This window comes from Thermobia domestica, chromosome 4 (assembly GCF_964235325.1).
Source record: "Thermobia domestica chromosome 4, izTheDome1.hap1.1, whole genome shotgun sequence".
Classification (NCBI taxonomy): domain Eukaryota; kingdom Metazoa; phylum Arthropoda; class Insecta; order Zygentoma; family Lepismatidae; genus Thermobia; species Thermobia domestica.
The window spans coordinates 104742110-104762886 of record NC_137457.1 but is presented as its reverse complement, the minus strand read 5'-3'; positions in this window follow the sequence as shown (position 1 = coordinate 104762886).

Sequence of the window (20777 nt, the reverse complement as noted above, 5' to 3'; positions counted from 1 at the left end):
TACACCCTTGCCTTTCTTACTAAACTAGCTTTATCGAACTTACCTTTAAAATATATTAGATCCTTTTGAGGTGTTTATTGAAAATGTCTTTCCTTGTACGTACACAAACTCCTCTAAAGTTTAACCCGTAACCTCGTCGTTCATCTTACAAAATATTTCCTTATTGGTCTGTAACATTTTACATGTATTAGCTTGAAGGTAATCCCTAGTGTCGAAGAAATCTATACAATTTTTCATATCCTCATATACATCTTCGCTTAAAATATGGTAAATATAGCTGTCCGTGTCTGTATGACATTTCTATTTTGTCTTGATATTTTGGCTCCATCATATACTAATCGAAGCCATATATTAAATACTTTGATAGGTCTAAAATACTCTGTCAAACTTTTATGGGATTATAAAAAGCCAATTTGGTATTGCTTATTATTGTCACACATAGATTTTATGTATAAATAGATTTTCTTTAAAATTCTTCTGAGCAATTAATTTCTCTACTCTTGCTAGATCACATGGGGCCGCGGTGGCTCAGTAGTAGAGCGTTCACCTCTGGTGCTTGGGGTCCCGGGTTCGATCCCTGCCCCCGCCAAGTGAACTTTGTGGTGGAGAAACACCGTGTGCGTGGGTTTTCTCGGGGTTATCCCGTTTCCTCCCACTTTCTTCATTCCACCATTTCATTCATTACTCATCATCAGCGTCTCCTTTAGCCTAACCGGCATCAGCGTGGGAAATAAAACTCAAAGATTTCATTTCATTTTCTTGCTAGATCACAATTCTATTTCTAATAATTTCCATTGTATTCCCGAACACTGAGTTATTCATGACGTAATGAAAGTGTTTCTCAAAATAATTTGTTGTTTTAGTTCTCGTCTGTGTTTTCTCATCGATACAATTCTTTTACAAATTATTTTGTTCAAACTCTGTTAATCGGTATATTTCCTTTAACTTTACTCCAAATGGTAGACATGGTTTTATGTTTCCATAGCGAATCACATAATTGTCTTTATCTTATAGTTTTGTTAGTACTTTTAAACCAGTATCTGCATTATCAGTTATACTTTTCAAAACTATTTCTTCTATTTCTCTTTACTTAGCAATCTAAATGTCTTATACGCCATAATCATAATATTCCATATACTTACGGTTTGCTTTTACATATCTTATAGAACATTAACTAATTCCACCTCTTATTCTTTTGTCTATCATCAAGACCATATAATAATCTTTTGTAACTGTAGTTTTATATATTAGTTGGCCACGGTGCCTCAGTGATAGAGCTTTTACTTCTAGTGGTTGTGGTCTCGGGTTCGATCCCAGCAACAGCCGAGCGAAGTTTGTGGTGGACAAACACCGTGTGTGTGGGTTTCCCCGGGGTTCTCGCGTTTTATCCCACTTTCTTTTTTTCACTATTTCATTCATTACTCATCAAAACCTGTCTCATTAACCTAACCTGAAAAACCGTTTAACGTAAAACTCAATGGTTTCATTTTTTCTAGTTCTATATATTGTAATCTTTAACATTGCATACCAAGCTAAATCTGGAGCTGTCATATACCATGCTAGATCAAGACCATAAATTTTAAGACCTGTTTCTCTAAAATTCACAACCACATCTGCTAATAAGAAAAAAAACTTATTAGATATTTGTCCTAGATTATTAACTTTAAATCTTCACCATACTTTCTTTGGCTCCTCATAACCCTCATCACTTATATGAATGTTTTAAGCTTGGTCAAGAATGCTTTCTTTGGTGGTAAATCTCTCTGTCTAAACATACTTCAGTTTCTAACATAATATATTTCTAAACTCCATTCTTATTATAAGTTTGAACTGTTCTTCTTTAGCATTGAAGTGGTGTGTGCATTATTTGTTGCGTTGCAAAGCTTGATGAAAATTTGCCTAAACTACATGCCACAAATATAAAGGAATCTATAAATCTTAAATTGATAGTTTCAACCTTTTTGCTGAATGATATGAATCGTTCGTTATGAGGTATTAAATATATTTGTTCTTTCTTTCATCCTAGCTCTTATACACAAGGGGAGTCATATCCTGATACGTTATGTATAATCACTGGTACAAAACTTAGGTACTATAAATTTTAGATTACAACTGTTACATAATGCAACCACAAACTTTCCTGTTTTATGATCGTGATATTTAACTTTATGATTCTCGTTGGGTGTATTCTATTTTAGACTATCGACATTATTAAAATTACTTGAATTTTTCTATTTATTAACGTGTTAAGGTAATTCGTTATTTTGCTATAAATGTTTGATATTTGTTTGCCTCTTCCTTTCTCATTCTTATAATTTCTTAGCTGCATTTTCACCTCTATACACAAACTAATCTCTTTTATTTCCATTACTTTTTCCAATATAATAGCAGAACCCATATGGCTTATGCTCTTGATGTTTTTTGGTATATGATTCATTTTCTGGATAGCATTCTGCAAATCCTATAACCTTATGCAGTAAACATTCGAAATCAGTGTAAATCGCAAATGAGATCTTTATCGTACATCCGTAATTTTGTAATATGTATCTTCTGGTAGCTTTTCTATTTTAACAGCTTCGCGAGTGGAATGATCTCTCTCGCGTTTACCTATTGCATCTTGTGTGTAAAAGTGTAACAAGAATCTATCACATCAAGACTTTTGAGCTCTCCATTTAATTATTTGACTATTAACTAATCTACTTAAAACTTTAATCAAACAACAATATGTTTTAGTTTCTTATTTTATATATAATCAATTTATATAGGTTTCTTTTTGTTTTGAGTACGATATAAAACGTACACCATATATTTTTCGTTTTATGCATAAATGTTAAAATATATATCGAGTCTTCGTTCAATTTTAAGTGTGTCACGTAGTTTTACAGAATTATCAGCGCTTTTTAATTTTTCTGCAGTCTTAAAAATTTGCTTGTTCTTTAATGGTCGTTGTGTATGTTCTTCAACAGGATGTAATGCTGAGGAATTTGAATATAATGAACATTTTTCATCTTTGTTCTTGACATTCATAATGGCCTTTTCCTTTTTATTTCTCCTCTTATACACAAGGGGAGTCATATCCTGATACGTTATGTATAATCACTGGTACAAAACTTAGGTACTATAAATTTTAAATTACAAATGTTACATAATGAAACCACAAACTTTCCTGTTTTATGATCGTGATATTTAACTTTATGATTCTCTGTAGTGTATTCTATTTTAGACTAAGGACGTTATTAAAATTACTTGAATTTTTCTATTTATTAACGTGTTAAGGTAATTCGTTATTTTGCTATAAATGTTTGATATTTGTTTGCCTCTTCCTTTCTCATTCTTATAATTTCTTAGCTGCATTTTCACCTCTATACACAAACTAATCTCTTTTATTTCCATTACTTTTTCCAATATAATAGCAGAACCCATTTGGCTTATGCTCTTGATATTTTTTGGTATATGATTCATTTTCTGGATAGCATTCTGCAAATCCTATAAAATTATGCAGTAAACATTCGAAATCAGTGTAAATCGCAAATGAGATCTTTATCGTACATCCGTAATTTTGTAATATGTATCTTCTGGTAGCTTTTCTATTTTAACAGCTTCGCGAGTGGAATGATCTCTCTCGCGTTTACCTATTGCATCTTGTGTGTAAAAGTGTAACAAGAATCTATCACATCAAGACTTTTGAGCTCTCCATTTAATTATTTGACTATTAACTAATCTACTTAAAACTTTAATCAAACAAAAATATGTTTTAGTTTCTTATTTTATATATAATCAATTCATATAGGTTTTTTTGTTTTGAGGGGCCGCGGTGGCTCAGTGGTAGAGCGTTCACCTCTTTTGCATGGGGTCCCGGGTTCAAACCCTGCTCCCGCCAAGTGAACCTTGTGGTGGACAAACACCGTGTGCGTGGGTTTTCTCGGGGTTCTCCCGTTTCCTCCCACTTTCGTCATTCCCCCATTTCATTCATTTCTCATAATCACCGTCTCCTTTAGCCTCACCGGCATAACGGAGGGACGTAAAACTCAAAGATTTCTTTTCATTTTTTCTTTTTGTTTTGAGTACGATATAAAACGTACACCATATATTTTTCGTTTTATGCATAAATGTTAAAATATATATCGAGTCTTCGTTCAATTTTAAGTGTGTCACGTAGTTTTACAGAATTATCAGCGCTTTTTAATTTTTCTGCAGTCTTAAAAAATTTGCTTGTTCTTTGATGGTCGTTGTATATGTTCTTCAACAGGATGTAATGCAGAGGAATTTGAATATAATGAACATTTTTCATCATTGTTCTTCACATTCATAATGGCCTTTTCCTTTATATTTCTTTTGATATTTCTATGTATGATTATCCTCTATACGGTTCATATTTATTAAGAGCTTACTCTATGTAGTTTATATTCATGGAAGCCCATCTGGAACTTCTACTTTGGAACTCATCCATTCTTCTTCTTAATAGTTCTTTAGCATCAGTTATGAACTCTTTTTTAATTGGTTGATTATAATATGTCTTCGATATTAGTGTTAAAGTAAATCTTCTGAATTTCTTTTCCTTTTTTGGTAGACAATCTATCAAAAGAATATCTTTCAACGAGCCATGTTTCTGAAAGCTGATGTTTAGTCTACTTATTAAAGCCTTTCATATTGAAGTGATATTTTGTTCTAGCGGATCATGTTCATTATAATCTCTTTTGAATCTCCATGTTTAAAAATCTTGATTTAAATGCTGATTCTTGGAGGTTTATGTCAATCGGTAGTGATTGAAGTTAATATCTTGATTCAAAAAATAATTGTTCTTGAAATGGAAACAGCTTTAAAGTTTCTTTTCTGTCTAGTCTTTTAGGTTTTAATCTTCCAAAAATATCTTCTTCGAATGGGAGTAAATTCCGTCTTCTTAGGCTTCCTTTGAAAGTTTTAAGATAATCTGTTTCTAGTAAGTAAATAAGATCGTCTCTTCTCAGTCGGGAGTTACCTTAAATATTCATTTCTCTGCAGAGCTGCTTCAACTGATTAACAGTATTTCTATTATGCCATCTTATTTCTTACAAAAAGAAATATTTCTAAATTTCATTTTTGTGGTGGCCGTCTATCCTTATTTATAATATCCATCTGCCAATCCTTGTCGTCTGTCCACAACTGCTTATTCAGTATATTCTCACCTATCCCCTATATCCCCCTCTGAGAACTCGCTATGTTGTGGTGACACGAACCCACGTTACACGAATGATATTATGGTTAAAGTGTTACATACTGTTGACATAGAGTCATAGTTGATCTCTCTGTACTCGCTCAGTGTCTTCATTGTATCTATCTGGTAATATAGTTTTAAGTGTATCATCTAAATATACTAATAGTTATGGACCAGTTCTCATTTGGATATGTAACCAAGCTGTATTTTCATGAAACTTACAATAATCTAGAACTGCAAGTTTAACAGATTGCAGCTCTTGGTGTTTAGATGTTTCAGTTAAGTATTATGTTGACATGTTTTAAACGAATATTGCAACTCTTAAAAGATTTATTTTTTATAAAAATTTGATTTTGCTCATATTCTCCTACTTCTTTGTCTGTGTTCCTTTCCTTCTTCGTCTATTTTAATTTGTATTCTGATTCTCAACTGACTCATTTTTACTTTCAGTCTCATCTTTTCTTTCCGTTGCTATGTTATATATTACAATAAAATTTTAACTAAATCATATAACTGTATATTTTCATACAGTATATCACTATGTTCATTGATTTAATGATAAATTCTACGACGTCCTCTACATAATGGACAGTTAATATTTGAACGCAACCACTTTCTCAAACATCTCTTACAAGAGATATGATTTTCTATGGTTTTAGCTTTGTAAAGACGAAGACAAGTAGAACAATTGATATTATCATAAAGCTCTATCTCATTATTAAATCCATTGAAAAGTTCAAATTTAAAATTAGAAGAGAGTTTTTGATATTTTACAATCTCACACCAAAAGACTTGATCCCAAAGCTCTAGAATGAAATCTTCAAATGGTCAAGTGACATAATAAACCAAGAAAAGTTGATTTAAATTGATTTAAATTAAATTTCTCTTCATTTCATTGGGCGAGTTTCAGCCGGAGGTTGCTCTCATGTCATCATTAGAAAGAAAAGAAAGAACAAACAAAGATACTAATAGGATAAAGAAACAAATAAGAACATAACATGATACATTCAATAATACTTAGGATAAACAAAACACACAGGAAATGTGGATGTAAAAAAAATATACACATACTGCTAGTCCAATCTCATACTAATTTCAGTCAAATTACAGTAGTAAACTTTCGATTTGTGCCAATGCATTGTTTATGATCTCTAAGTAATAGTGTTTGGAGTGATCATTTCAATGAATTATACCGTTTGTCAGTAATTGGCATTGATAGGAAGTTTCAGATTCTTAGTGCCGAAATTGAAAACTAATTTCTCTGTTATTTTTAAAGAATGACGAGCCATATTCAGTTTATTATTTCCCCGGGTATTGTAACGGTGAATTTCTGATCTGCATGATAATTTGTGATGCATTAAAGGTGGTGCTTTATGTGAATTTATTTTGTATGGTAAACAACAGTACCAGAGATATCGTCTTCGGGGCATGATTAGGATATTGTTTTCATTAAATACCAGCAGAATATGCTAAGACTTTCTGTAATTGAGAGAAAAGCAAATAGAATAGTTCTGTATTTCCTACTATTTTGAGTGGAGAGAGAGCTACTACACATTGAATCGCAGTAATCGAAGAGAGGTAAAATGAGAGTGTTAAGAAGATATAGTCGTGCTTCTTGCGACAAACAGCCTTTTAATTTATAAAGCTGTCGTAATATGCGCTTAGCTTTAATACACTGTACAGAAATGTGTTTATTGCAGTTAAGCCCTTGGTCTATTATCAAGCCTAGATCTTTTACAAAGGGAGAAAATGGAATGTTGGAATTCACTACAGTTACTTCTAGTTCTTCAGGGTTGACTTTGCTCAACTGATCTGATGTTCCCAATACAGTTAAAACATATTTTAATTGATTAAGTAAAATACCATTCTGAAGGCACCAGTTGCTAACAGCTGAAAGATCCCTATTAAATAACCCTATTTAACCCATAATATTTTCAGGTGTACTACCGATGAAGATCTGTGTATCATCCGCAGAGAAGTGAACTGATGAATGTGTTATGGCTGTAGAAAGATATGCTGAAAAGATAGGAAATGCTGAAAAAATGGGGGACCTAATATTGAATCTCGAGGAACTCCTGCCTTTATCAGGGATGGGGTAGATACAAGAGTATTTTCTCCGCTTAGTATTACTTGTTGCAGTCTACAAGGGAGATAGCTGTGGAACCGTTTAATGACTGATTCTGAGAAGTTGTAATATTTCATTTTGGCCAGTAAGAAGTCATGATTTAAAAGATCGAAAGCCCTTGAAAGTTCCAACAAGACCAAAACTGTTACCATTGAATTTTCCATTGAATTCAAAATTGAATCTGTAATTTCTAAAAGAGTTGTGCTATGTTCTTACCGCACCCGGGTTGAGTAACAGACAATATTTTATTTTTGTGGGTACAACTTGTTAATTATTGAAATGCTACCTTTTCTATACTTTGGAGATAATTGGAAATATAATGATGCGACGTAGTTCATCAAGCGACTGTACAAATGTCTTCTGGGGCAGTGGAAACACCTTCCCTCGCTTCCACTGTGCTGGAAAGCAACCTTGAATTAATGAACAATTTACTATATGAGTAACTATAGTTAAAATGAACGGATCAGACAGTCGAGGCATCTTTCCTGTTATTCCATCAAACACACAAGCATTGGTCTTAATACTGTGTATTGCAGTTTAAACTTCTGTTTAGTTTACAGTGTGAAATTTAAATGTTTCGATATTACCGTTTAGTTTACGCAATGCAAGGCAATGCGTTTGTAGATCAAGTACTTCAGTGATTGTGTCAGACATTTTATAGACATTTGTGAGATGTAAATTTATAGCTTCCGTATCATTTACATCATCCGGAAGAATAAACATAAATCGGTTTTACCTACAGCAACATCGCACAAAGTTTTCCATATTTTACGTGCATCATTAGTATACCTCAGGCGATCAGAAAAATACGCAGTCTTTTCTTCTCGAACAAAAGTAGTTGTGAAGTTACGCAACAGTCTGTAATCCTCTCAATACAACTGAGTCTTCGTTCTTTTATATTTTCTGTAAACACGGTCACGCAACTTCATTAAAAGTTTTCAGTTACATGAAATAAAGGGATGCGTGTTCTTAGATAGCCTTTTCGTTTGGAGCGATGCATGGTTATCCAAAATATCGAATATTAACTTTTGTAAAAACTCAACTTTATTATCTATTGTTTCCATATCAATAATATTGTCCAAGTTGTAATTTTGTGTGTCCCGATAAAACAATTCGGTATTAAATAAAGCGTAGAAACGACACTGAATTATTCCACTGGAAGTATTGGATATTGAATGAAGCTTGAGAGTGACGTGAATTACGCTGTGGTCTGATGTTCCAATGGGTGGACTAACTCCAAAGTTGTCTTTAAAATATCTAATGAACTGTTCACTTAACTTATGTTTAACTGCCAATACGTTCTAACAATTGTTGCCTTTAAATTTATCACAAAGTTATTTAATAAAACCTTCTGATATTTTCTAAAAACCCATCAGGTGTACCTAAAGACCATAATTTAACTTATATTCAAATTCTCTTATGAATTTTGATAACTTGAGATTTCCTTCCAATCTACCTTGTCTCTAAATTATCTTATAAATTCTTATGGTCATTTTTGGTAAATGCTTACATTATCATAATTCGCCTTCGTAATATCAACATGCACGGCAGTGTGTGGCAGCCAAGTTCCGGGAAGAAAATGAAAACTGGCCTGCACTGCCGTAAGCATATTATATAGGAACAAGAGTTTTGGGTAAAATAACCGATTTCGTGGCTTTGTAAAAGCGATTCTATTAGAGTAGAAACATGAAATTTAGAATGTAAGGAGATATACCACACAAGTAGGCGTATGCCAAATCTCAGATTCCTACTTTCAACCATATTCGAGTACTAGACCCCCAAAATATGCAATTTTCAGGCTCACTGACTCACTGACTAACTCATCAAATTGATTAGGTACTTCCCAGTGAGATATAAACGTGAAATTCTTCATAAAGGTACCTTATAATGGCTTAAGTGTGAAAAGATTCCGAAATGTGAGGAATGTGCTATTGGAAATTTTTCGTGGGCGAAAAGCTGTCCTTAGCAAAGCACGGTTCATTCAGTCACTCATCACATTGATTTGTTGGTTTCCAATGAGATAACGACGTCAAGTTGTGCATAAAGGTACCTTATAATGACTTGAGTGCGTAAAAGTCTTAAATGTGAGGAATGTGCAATGGGATCTTTTTATGGGTGAAAAACTATTTTAGCCAAGCAGATATTGGTTCATTCATTCACTCGTCACATTGGTTAAGTACTTGTTTATGAAATATTGACGTAAAAGTATGTATATAAGCACCTTATAATGACTTGAGTATGGAAAAGGTTTGAGATATAAGTAATGTAGTAAAGGAGCTTTTTTATGGCTGAAAACTGTCCGTAGCCAAGCAGAAATCGGTTCACTCACTGATTGACTAATTCATAGCATTAATTCCCAATGAGATAGAAGGATGAATCTCTGCATAAAGGTACCTTATAATGATTTGAGTATGGAAAATGTCCGAAATTTAAGGAAGTGCTATGGAAAAATTTTATGGGTGAAAACTGTCCTTAGTCAAGCAGAAATCGGTTCAGTCACTCGCTCATCACATTGATTTTGCATTTCCAATGAGATAACTCGTGAAACTCTGCATAAATGTATTTTATAATGACCTGAGTATGGAAAAGTCCGAAATGTGACGAATGTGCTATGGGAAATTTTTTTACAGACGAAAAATTATTTCTAGGCATTAGATACTACCCTATGAGATGAAGATGTGAATGTCTACACGAAGGTAGCTTATAATGGCTGAATATGAAAAATATCCGAAATTTAAGGAATGTGCTATGGAATTTTCTATGCGCGAAAAATTGTCCTTAATCAAATAGAGTTGGGTTCATTTACTCACTCATCATTGATTAGTAGCTTTCAAATGAGATAGAGAATTGAAACTCTGCATAATGGTATTTACCTTATGTTATGTAATGTGTAAGTAAAGGTTCAAAATTTGAGAAATGTACTATGGGAATTTTTATGTGCGAAAAACTGTCCATAGCCATTAATGAGATAAAGATGCGAAACTCTCCATAAAGGTACCCTATAACGGCTTGAAAATGAAATTTGAGGAATTTGCTAAGGAAATTTTTTCATTAGAAAAAAAAACTGTTTTTACAATCAGAAATCGGGAACGATTCCGTTATTGAACACATCGTGTGCATAGTGATAATGTTGTCAATCTTCTGAGTGTTCGACTTGGTGCCCTCCTCGATGGTCTATTGGCAACCACGTGCGCCTTTGGTGTATGGGATCCTGGGTTCGATTCCCGGTGGAAGAGCCTTTGGAATCGTAACTCTCCTCGACGTTTCTGTGTTCGCGTCCCTGTCCTTCTAAGTTAAGAGAAAAATGAGCTACGGTCACTGAGAAAAATCCGTTATCCGGACAGGGTATAGTGTACAAATATACGGGATCCCTATTTTTACTACAGAAATCAATACTTAACATACGTTATCCAAATGCTACATACGTACTGCCCTCTTTCCCGCTTAGATGTTACACAACTGCCGTGTCGCGACAAAACGCTGTAACATGAGTTACATTGTTTTGTCGCTATAAGCATTTTTGAATTTCCCGGCACCGATATCTATTTTCACCAGGCCCAGCATTGAGCTGAGTCAAATACTTTTGAAAATATACCGAAGAGAATTTTGATGTAAGTAGGAAATTAGCCGGTCTGCAGCGACTTTACGGCTCTTTTTCTCAAAACTTCCCCGCCAAAATTACAGCGTTTTGTCGTGACAGGGCAGACAATGTCGTTGCAGGATGTCTGCCATCTAACAGTCTTCCGTACATTACGTACGTCAGCTATAAGTTATATACGGCCATCTGTATGTGAGATCCTGACCACCTACGTACAGTCTTTTCTTCGTGTGGCAAGTACGTTTATTCGGAACACTTATAGGGAAAATATGTTTAAAATATACTTTTTCAGTTATACGCTTAGTGTACGTTAAGTCCAAAAACTACAAGATTAACACATGTAACAAACGTTTTTACGTACGCCACATACATTTTTCTCAGTGTGCGTGTAAAATAAGTAAAAGCTAGTAATCAGTAGTTGGGCAAGTTAATGAGGCACGTTCTGTGAATCAGTTAACTTTTAAGAACGTGGATTAAGACACGTACATACTGCCGTAAATTTCGTGGTTCGAAACCCAGACAAGGAAAGCCAATCTTTCGTCTTTTTTTCGTGAATATTTTTCCTTTATTTCAGTCATTGGTATTAAATAGATATTGAAATTTATTTGATAAGTAACATAATGTAGAGGTGAGAATGTTTAAAATTAATGAAGTTTTCGAAGAAATGAGAAATCCAATTGTTCGAATTTATGTGAGACTAGCAACGAAATGTAACCGATTTTGGTACCACGAGTTATATTATAGTTACCACAGTCAATATGTAAAAACGTTCTTGATGCTTCGTGTCTCTATCTGTGAAAAGTGTGAGAATCTCGTACGTATCAGCCTTTTCATCAGAAGTGAATTTCGCGCCTTTGCTCTTCATATTTCCTGAATTTGCCCTTCGGTGGTTCGCCCCCACACCCTCACCTTTGCTCGTCCTACTTCGTCACACCTCTTAAGCTTACAATTCCCAAATTTCAAATTTCTTTTCCTATTTCAACTATCTAAAGATAAAATTTTGTATTCCAGGAAAACGCCTATTTAAATAACATGCTGATTTCTTCATCTCCCTTTAGACTCCTTAAAAATTAACAAAATTCAATTTTAGCAATTTTCCTGTAGGTTAGTACCGGGAGGCTACAATCGTGCCAAATTTCATCATTCTAACCCTGCCGGAAGTGCCTAAACATTATGGGGTGTAGAAGACGTCCAATATAAATAACATGGATAAGGTTTTTCTGTTCCACATAAAACCACTCCAAATTTGGATAGTTTCATTTTTACTGACTTACTTAGGTAATACTAAAGAAAACGTTTAGGCATACCGAATTTCACGTTTGTATTCCAATTTCAAGTACCTAAAATATGAGATTATAAGTCCAAGAAAGGCATGGGGAATTTCTTCATCTCTCCTTTAGACTCCCTAAAAATTAAAAATATTCACTTTTGGCAATTTGTCTGTCTGTTAGTTCCGAGAAACTACAATCACGTCAAATTTAATCATTGTAGCCCTACAGGAAGTGCCGTATAATTTTGAGGTGTAAAAGGTGTCCCATATAAATACGTACCATGGGAAAGATTTTTCAGTTCCCCATAAAACCAATCTAAAGTTGGAATTGTTTATTATTACTGATTTACTTAGGTAATACTAATAAAAACGTACAAGCATACCGAATTTCACTTTTTATTCCAAGTTCCTGAAACATGAGATTATATGTAAGAAAAAAAGACCCATTTAAATAACATGGGAAAATTCTTCATCCCCCTTCATCATTTCAACTTTCCACGTCAACTGAAAGCATCCCTTCAATTTATGTCAGTTCATGTAGTTTTATACAGTTAGGATATGTTGGTGGCAAATATTATTCAGTTTACAAGTTATTTGAAAGGTGTATATCATTGGAAGGGAAACCCGAGGCAGTATGAAACTGCGCAATATGCGCGTCATCTAATGAACTCCGTAATTTCGCAATGTGAAAAGGTAGAGAACAACTAGGTATATTGAAACACGAACTATGTCTAGTGATGTAGCAGCGAGGATTCAGCATCAAGGGTTTTGGGTCCTGTTGATACTCTTCGTATTTAGGTAATGAAAAATGAGATGCTAGCGATCGTGATTTTGTAGTTCGGGTAAATAAATTGGAATCTCGTTTGGACATAACACTCTGACACATATTTAATAGAAGAAATCCTCCCCGCTGTTGTAATGCCTAGCATGTGCGCCTTTCTTGTACAGGTCTTGTGTTCGATTCCCGGTGGTAGAGCCGTTGGGAACTAATGTTGTATGTGACACATTATGACTCCTTTAAAAATGTACAATTTTAAATTTAAATCCAGCAATATGCCACAATTGAGGATTCCAATATACGATATTGACATGGTGAACTACAAAAAGAAGTGAAATATGAACAAAAACACCAGACGCGCTGAGATGAGGATGGATGAGCCAAGTTCCTTGGCCACTGCATCTGAGAGGAACACTGTAACTTGGCGCTAGGTGTCTAACGTATTCGAATACATTACCACCGCTCGCCTCGTTTCCTCCAGAACCTACGCCGACGTTTCTAGAATATTCACGTCCGAATTTCTGCGGTGGTATAAATAAAGCGTACTTCGGCCAACCAAACCAACAGGCCAATTTATAGCATTTTAAGCTTCAACGGTTTTAGTTCGCTACTGTTTCTGTTAAGACAGAGAGTTTTTGCATTGTACCTAAAGTTACAGTGTTCTTGGTGGGATATGATTTAAAGACATTTTGTGTACTTTGGTTTCCAAGTTCGGAATAAATGGAAAGCAATATGAAGAAAAAGCCTCATACCAAACAAACGCTGGAAAGTGTGAAACGAGGCTTATTTGGCACTCCAAGTGAAATGAGTGAAGTGCAGTTACCCATGTACGCTGACGTTATGCGACTTCATTATTGGTTTCGAAGTGGTTTAGACAAGAACCAGTACGATGTGTCAAGTCTTGAGGCAGTCGGCAGAGATGGTAAAACCACGAGCACAGGTAGGGATTACAGCGTGATAAGACAGATAAAAAGTCTCTACGAAAGGAACTGCACCATCTCATTTGCCTTCTTCATACCAACGAGTTGTTATTTGTTACCGCAAATCCTTAGTGCGAAATGGGAGCCATTCATCTGTTTAGTATAGTTAAGGCATCAAATTTTCTGCCAGAAAATCTGCAACATAAATCTATAAACAAACGGATACTACGGTGATAATGAAAACCTGCTGATAGTGATTACAGCAGATGAAAATCCGCATATTCAAACATTAGGCTGGAGAATGATAAAAAAGTGCCGCAGCCAGAAGACTCCAAAATCAAACCGCCCACGTGACTTAATTGTTCCGAAGTTAAACTTCACAGCTGATGATTACTACGACATGATTAATTGGCCTAATGTCTAACAGAGCCGCCAACCACACGAAACATAACGGATCAGCATCTTGAAGAAAATATCCAAACTTCAGCTACGCTAACTTCATTCCCTTGCCATAGTCGAGCTGTGAAACGCTCAGTGAAGCTAGTGTCCTAGGTAGCGTCGAAAAAGTGCGGCCAGAACGCAAGACATATCTACGTTACAGCCAAACTGAAGTCTAGAACAAGAATGCTCCGCTTCGAGACAAAGAAAAACTACGTGACCTCAGGTCAAATATAAACGTATGTCTAATGGGTTGGTGGATGGTCGGAACTCGAAGTCCAACCACCTCCCCGAGGTGAGTTCTGGATTATTTTCCGTTCAGAGCAAAGTAAGCGGAAAGTTGCACAAAGAAAATCGTGTTATATCAAGAGCTATGCATATAATCATCGTAAACGTGGCATTCCAAACAACATCCTGATACTAACTCGAACAACTGAGCTAATATGGCTTACTCTGACTCATATACATTTTAAAATTATTTACTATTATTACTATAAGTTTCTTTTAATAAAAATAATTGTATTATAGCCACCAGGTAATTTTGATAACACCCACAAATAGCTTTTCTGTCATTGGTGTTGTGTTTGTTGCCTAAACAAACTCTTAAAAAATTAAGTCCATTGGGGCAGGGTAAGGAGTTGTTTAAAAAATAAAAAAAATCAGTAAGGTCGGTGCCACTAATGGCACTTTTTCCGCACCTGCCCTAATAGAATTTGAACAAATGTGTAAAACGCTCCATCCTATTATTTAACATAAATTTGTAATCTTTTTTTCTTCACTGAGTTGTTGTGGTTTACGTTCTAAGCATATTATTTTTTCTATCATGTCATCTTTTCTTAAACGTTTCAGTTTAATGCAGATTTCACGGTTTTCGAAAAATCTTGAACAATTTAAAAATAATTTCATTTTTATAGGGTTTTAAGAAAGGAAATTACTCAAATTTATATACAGGAAATCGAAATTGAACATTCTCTTGCTAAAGAAGTCTTATCTCTTAAACCTTTATTCAATCGTGTGTGTATTATTATTTAGATGATGATTTTTAAGAAATGTGTAGTATGATACAGATGATATTTATTATATCCCAGACGATTATGATAATTTAGATGATTACGATAATCCTGATTTGTTTTAATTTTTGCGCTGCTACTGGTATGTTAGATCATTTATCTCAAAAGGCTTTTAAGGAAAACAACGAACGCGTTATACTACATTATGAACTTGCCAGATGAAATATTAAATACACTAACAGATGCGTTTTACTGAAAATGTTACAAAAGGTTATATACTTAAATACAGGGATAAGATGAATTGCGAAGACTTAAATACAATTACTTATCTATAGATTTCACAAGTTAACTGGTTGACTATTACAAGTAACGACTTATCAGAAGATTTCATAAGAGAATTTCCTGATAAGGTTGATGGGGATTATATCAAACAAAAATTATTAGAAGATTTTACTAGAGTGTTTGCTGATAAATTTAATTGGGAAGATGTAACATAATTTCAAACTTTATCTCAGAACTTTATGAAAGATTATGTTGATTGAGTATATTTGTTAGGAATTTCAATGAGACAATGGTTAGGAATTTCAATGAAAACTTTTGTTTCAGAATTTAAAAATTAGATTCGTAACGAGTAAATATTCCTATATAGACACTATCTGATTAGAGAACACCTGATGATCTAAATCCTCTAGAACCTCTTTCGATTTCGTTATCAAATTCTACTATTTTAATCGGCAACGATTCATGTTTTATTAAAACTAACTGGACAATCCTCTGAAATCTTTTAAGAATAGTTTCTATATAAGGAATTAAGTTAAAATATCTAAACATTCATCCCCGATAAACACTACCTTTACGAACACACTTATTGTCGGGTGGGGAGAATTGCGCGCTATAGTGAAATTTAGATCTGTGTCGGTGGTAGTTTACTACCAGAAGGGCCACACCTACCGAATTGGTCTAAATGGAGTAGCCAGACTAAGAGTGTTCTGGGAGAATGTACCAGTTCTCCAGTACCCAAGTTTTAGGAAATCATAGTGATTGGTACGGCAACTTGAAAATTAGACCCAGGCGGTTAGAGTGGTTTTGACGGCTGGGATACTGAGGGGTGGAAGGCAACGGGAAACCATCATTCTATATTCCTTAGTTCTCTGGTAGCGAAAAGAGAACATACGTACAATGATGATGATCTAAGCATTGCGTTGGCTCCAATGAATTCGCAAATAGTTCATATTACCGACTTTCTTTTCTTAGTTAACACTATACCTTCTCCGTGATATCCACTATCTATAACATCTTGAAAACATCTATATCTTCCTTTTAACTAAAACTTGAAAGATTTTTCAAAAGTATCCTTTTGGTATGTCTTCCATAATTTCAATTTTAAGAAACTGAGTTTACCTAAGATTTATTCTTACAGCTTGAGAAGAAAGAGATCATAGCCAGAAGAATCTTTTACCCACAATTCTAGGAACAACACCATATTGATTGAAAAAGAAAAACTTTGAGAGACATAACGCGATAATCTCTTTTATGATTTCATTTTTATTATCAAGAGCAATATAGAAAAATACCTTCTTTTCGGGAAACTAATAGTCTTTGTCGTTTGGGCTTTATATAATGAATTTAGCTGGCTTCAACCACAGTTTGCTACTAGCTATTTCTCTTATTTCTCCTTTACCTCCTCCTACTTTTTTAAATAGTTTCAACGGCCGTGATTCTGGTTATGAAAATATGTGTCATTAACTCTTTTGACTCCTAGCCAATAATCAAATCACTTACCATCGACTCCTACTTTTAATATATATACAGAGCTGTCCGTATTATCCCCACGACTTCCTTATTTCATTCTAAGCTTTCCCATCATCACTATTCTTATCTTAACTCCAAACCCTTTAAAATTTCACATAATTATCATTTCGTATTTTTCCTATAATTCCTTTGATAGTATTTATTTCTCATTTTAATAGTTCACCTGTATATAAAATTCATCGAATTATTTATGTATCAGTAATTCTAATTTCTCTATATTAAGTGTCTTATAAGATTCTTTCTTCATAAAAACTCCCCAAAATCAAGACTAAACTCATTAAATGGACCTAGAGTTTGTCTAGTAGTTGCTATATAAACATAAACAGATGTATCCTTTTCTTTCTTTATAAATGTCCATCTAGTTTTTCTTGAAGTAAACATGTGTGAAAGTATGACCAGATATAACATGGTTTATCTTGTAACCTCCTGGTCTTACCGAATATATTATTAAGCTTGGTTTACTATCAGCTAGAGACTGAATTATCAGTCTCTTCTTCCTATAAGTTTCCAACATATCCTCCGTTTCTGAAATTTGTGCTATCATCGCACTGTAGTTTTAAAAGTCCTGGCCGTTTCGACTTCTCCTAAAAAGACACTTTGACAATAGAACAAGACATGTGAAAATTGACGCGTTTTCAACTTAACCTCTGAATCAAATTTAAGCCCTATCATAATATATGCTCGGCTCGAACATTTTACAGGAAGCGTTATAGAAAAAGACAGCTCAGAGGCATATTATTTTCATCATGCGATGACTGCTCGTAAAACGACTTCTATTCCTTACAAGTGGATAAGAAAATCTTTCAAGAAATTGATTCAAATAGGTTCATTACAAAGAACAAAAGAAATTTTAAACATTTGTGTTCTATGTCATCAATGAACAAGTTGAAGAGGTATGAATGGGAGATGAGCCTTAAGAAATGCGAATATTCCTCAAATTTATCATTTTCATACAAAAATAAGGAAACTGAACCTCCCTAAAATGAGTTGAAACGCATATTCCCTATCATAATAGAACTTCGAACGTCAATGTGCTCAGGATATCCTAATGAAGCATTAGGTAAGAAGAAATATTTATATAACACTTACTGGACGATTATAGAATATCAAATAATCAAAGCCTCTTTTAATCTTTCACTTCTGAAGCCAACATCTGCCACCAGTAGGAAATATTGCTTTAGCACCAATTACCAGGTAGAGAGGTCACAGTAGTTAAATTGAATGAGATTTGATAATAGATGGAAATCATCTTCATTCTGATGAAAAATCATTACCTGATGATTTCGCCAATGGCATCGCAGAAATTTTACGTAGTGTAGGACAACACATTTTTACGTAGAATAGACTACTTAATTTTGAACAAAATATAAATAATTATATTCTTAACAGTTTTCAGTTGTTAGGAGTGCTAAGCATTTATACTTTGACTCACCCTCAAGACCGTCCATTTCCTCTCCCCAAAATAAGAGCGCATTTTGATTCCTCAAAGTGTAGCTGTTCTGAATGTAATTCTCGGTAGGAAAACATTGTCTAAAATATGAATCCTTCTCTGAGTTCAGCTATTTTTACTGGGGATTGCACATTGAATGACACACGAAATTTCGTGTAAATTCAACCATTATAAGTATAATATTTAATTTCCGAGATCTATGCTTCTTTCCTCAGAAGGATATGCTTTAAAATTAGAACGATGATTCGAATCTATGTGACATTCAACCTGCATAGATGAAACGTAATTTTACCTTCACTCTTAAGTAGCCTTTGAATAAATTCTGCCATTTCTCCCTGTTGCAGAACATAGGATCGTTCCATTTGTTGGACAAATAAAAGCCGTAAGAATGCCTACAAATATTACAATAGAGCTTAAAGTTTTGTGCCATATCCTGTATAAGGTGTGTGTTTGGCAAAATTAGAAACTGATAATTAATTTGTTAAAAGTCCCACTTAAACTTGTATGACTATGTATATAAACTATAATTTCTAAATATAAAAATCATTGGTCTTGAGATTTATTTACTAATTTTATTGGTGTCTAAAATATAACAAAATGGGGTAACATACCCGTGTCCACACATTGTAGAAAGATTTTGTTACTTAAGTACACACTGACGTTTGTATGTTTATTTCTGTGTGCTTGAAACAGTAGCTTCTACATCAATGTTTGTGTAAATATTAAACAGGAACATGTAATAATATAGAATAAACCTTCATAAGTCAAGATGACTCCATTTCTTATTTGAAAATAATTTTGATAATTGGGACACATGAACTGATTTGCGATTTAAGAAAGTTTATACACTTTTCTTTATATAAACATACTTACGAAAATGGTAAGTGTTTATAATGATAGATAAAAGAGCTGTTTTAATCTGTTTGAAAAATCAATTAGAAATATTACATATTGTAAGGATAACCTTGACATTTTAATTAACCTTCGTACGTCTTACAGAAGAATGCAAGAGTAAGTATAGTTATTATGCTTTAAGAATTAGTGTGATACTTTTTAAATATTACTAATTTGATTAATGATGTACATAATATGTTGGACGGAAAAACTCTGAAATTATTGGCCAAATTTAATCTCTAAATATTCTGTATACTTGGCATTAGGGAAACAATTGTAAATCGTTTGAGTAAGCAATTATCTGATTGTTACAAATATTAATGGGTTTAATTTTATAATCTCTTCGTTTCTCTCCCTCAGTAATATTTTAAGGATAATGATATGCATAATGTATATTCTTTTAAAATATAACATTGTGTAGCCCTTATGGTATGATACTGTGATGCAATATAGGTATAGTGTTTGAAATCCAAGAGGAGAAACATTATAAAATTTAAAGACTAAGCAAACGAAGTACTTTAAATGGTCTTACCACTCAGTAACTTATAGCGACAATTGTACAGTCACCAGCAAAAATGTGTCCACCTAATTGCTCTAATCCCATTACTTAAGGTCCAGATAATTTGTAGCTGTGACAACGCTTGGACAAATGCAACCCAACATACACATCATTTCTCTCGGCACTGAAAGCATTTGGTAGCACTGAGTCTGATCTTTATCCAAGGCAAAGTGTGAGTAGATGACTCACGAAACAGATCTAAATTCACGAGATGAATCACTATTGTTTAGAGCGTGTTGTCAACTGAATGCCATATATTATTCTTAATATTGTTTTGTGTATAATGTCTCATTTAATTATATACTACATATTCAGGGAAATAAAGATACTTAGCACGCATGATTAAGAAAATGCTTGAAAATATATGAAAAAGTGTAGAACAACTGTTGGAAGTAAGTTTATAAATGATTGCCTCTGTCGACAGACCTCCAATTCTCATCAAACCAACATCCTTTTGTTTCTGGAGAGATCTTGCTTGTTATAAGGAGTATGCATTGAAATTGCTATTGAAATATTTGAAAAAAGTTTTAACCTGGATGAGATTTGAACCCTGGTGCGCCGATTACAAGTTGATTGCGCTAACCACTTACCTAAGGCCTCACTTCACCTTCCACCTCAACTATTAGTTCCTGGAAATCGTTGCATGTAAGACTATAGGCAAGATACTAATGTTCGTGTTCCTCATGTGAGTGTCAAAATCACTTACTACAAGTTTCCTTCTTTAGCTGA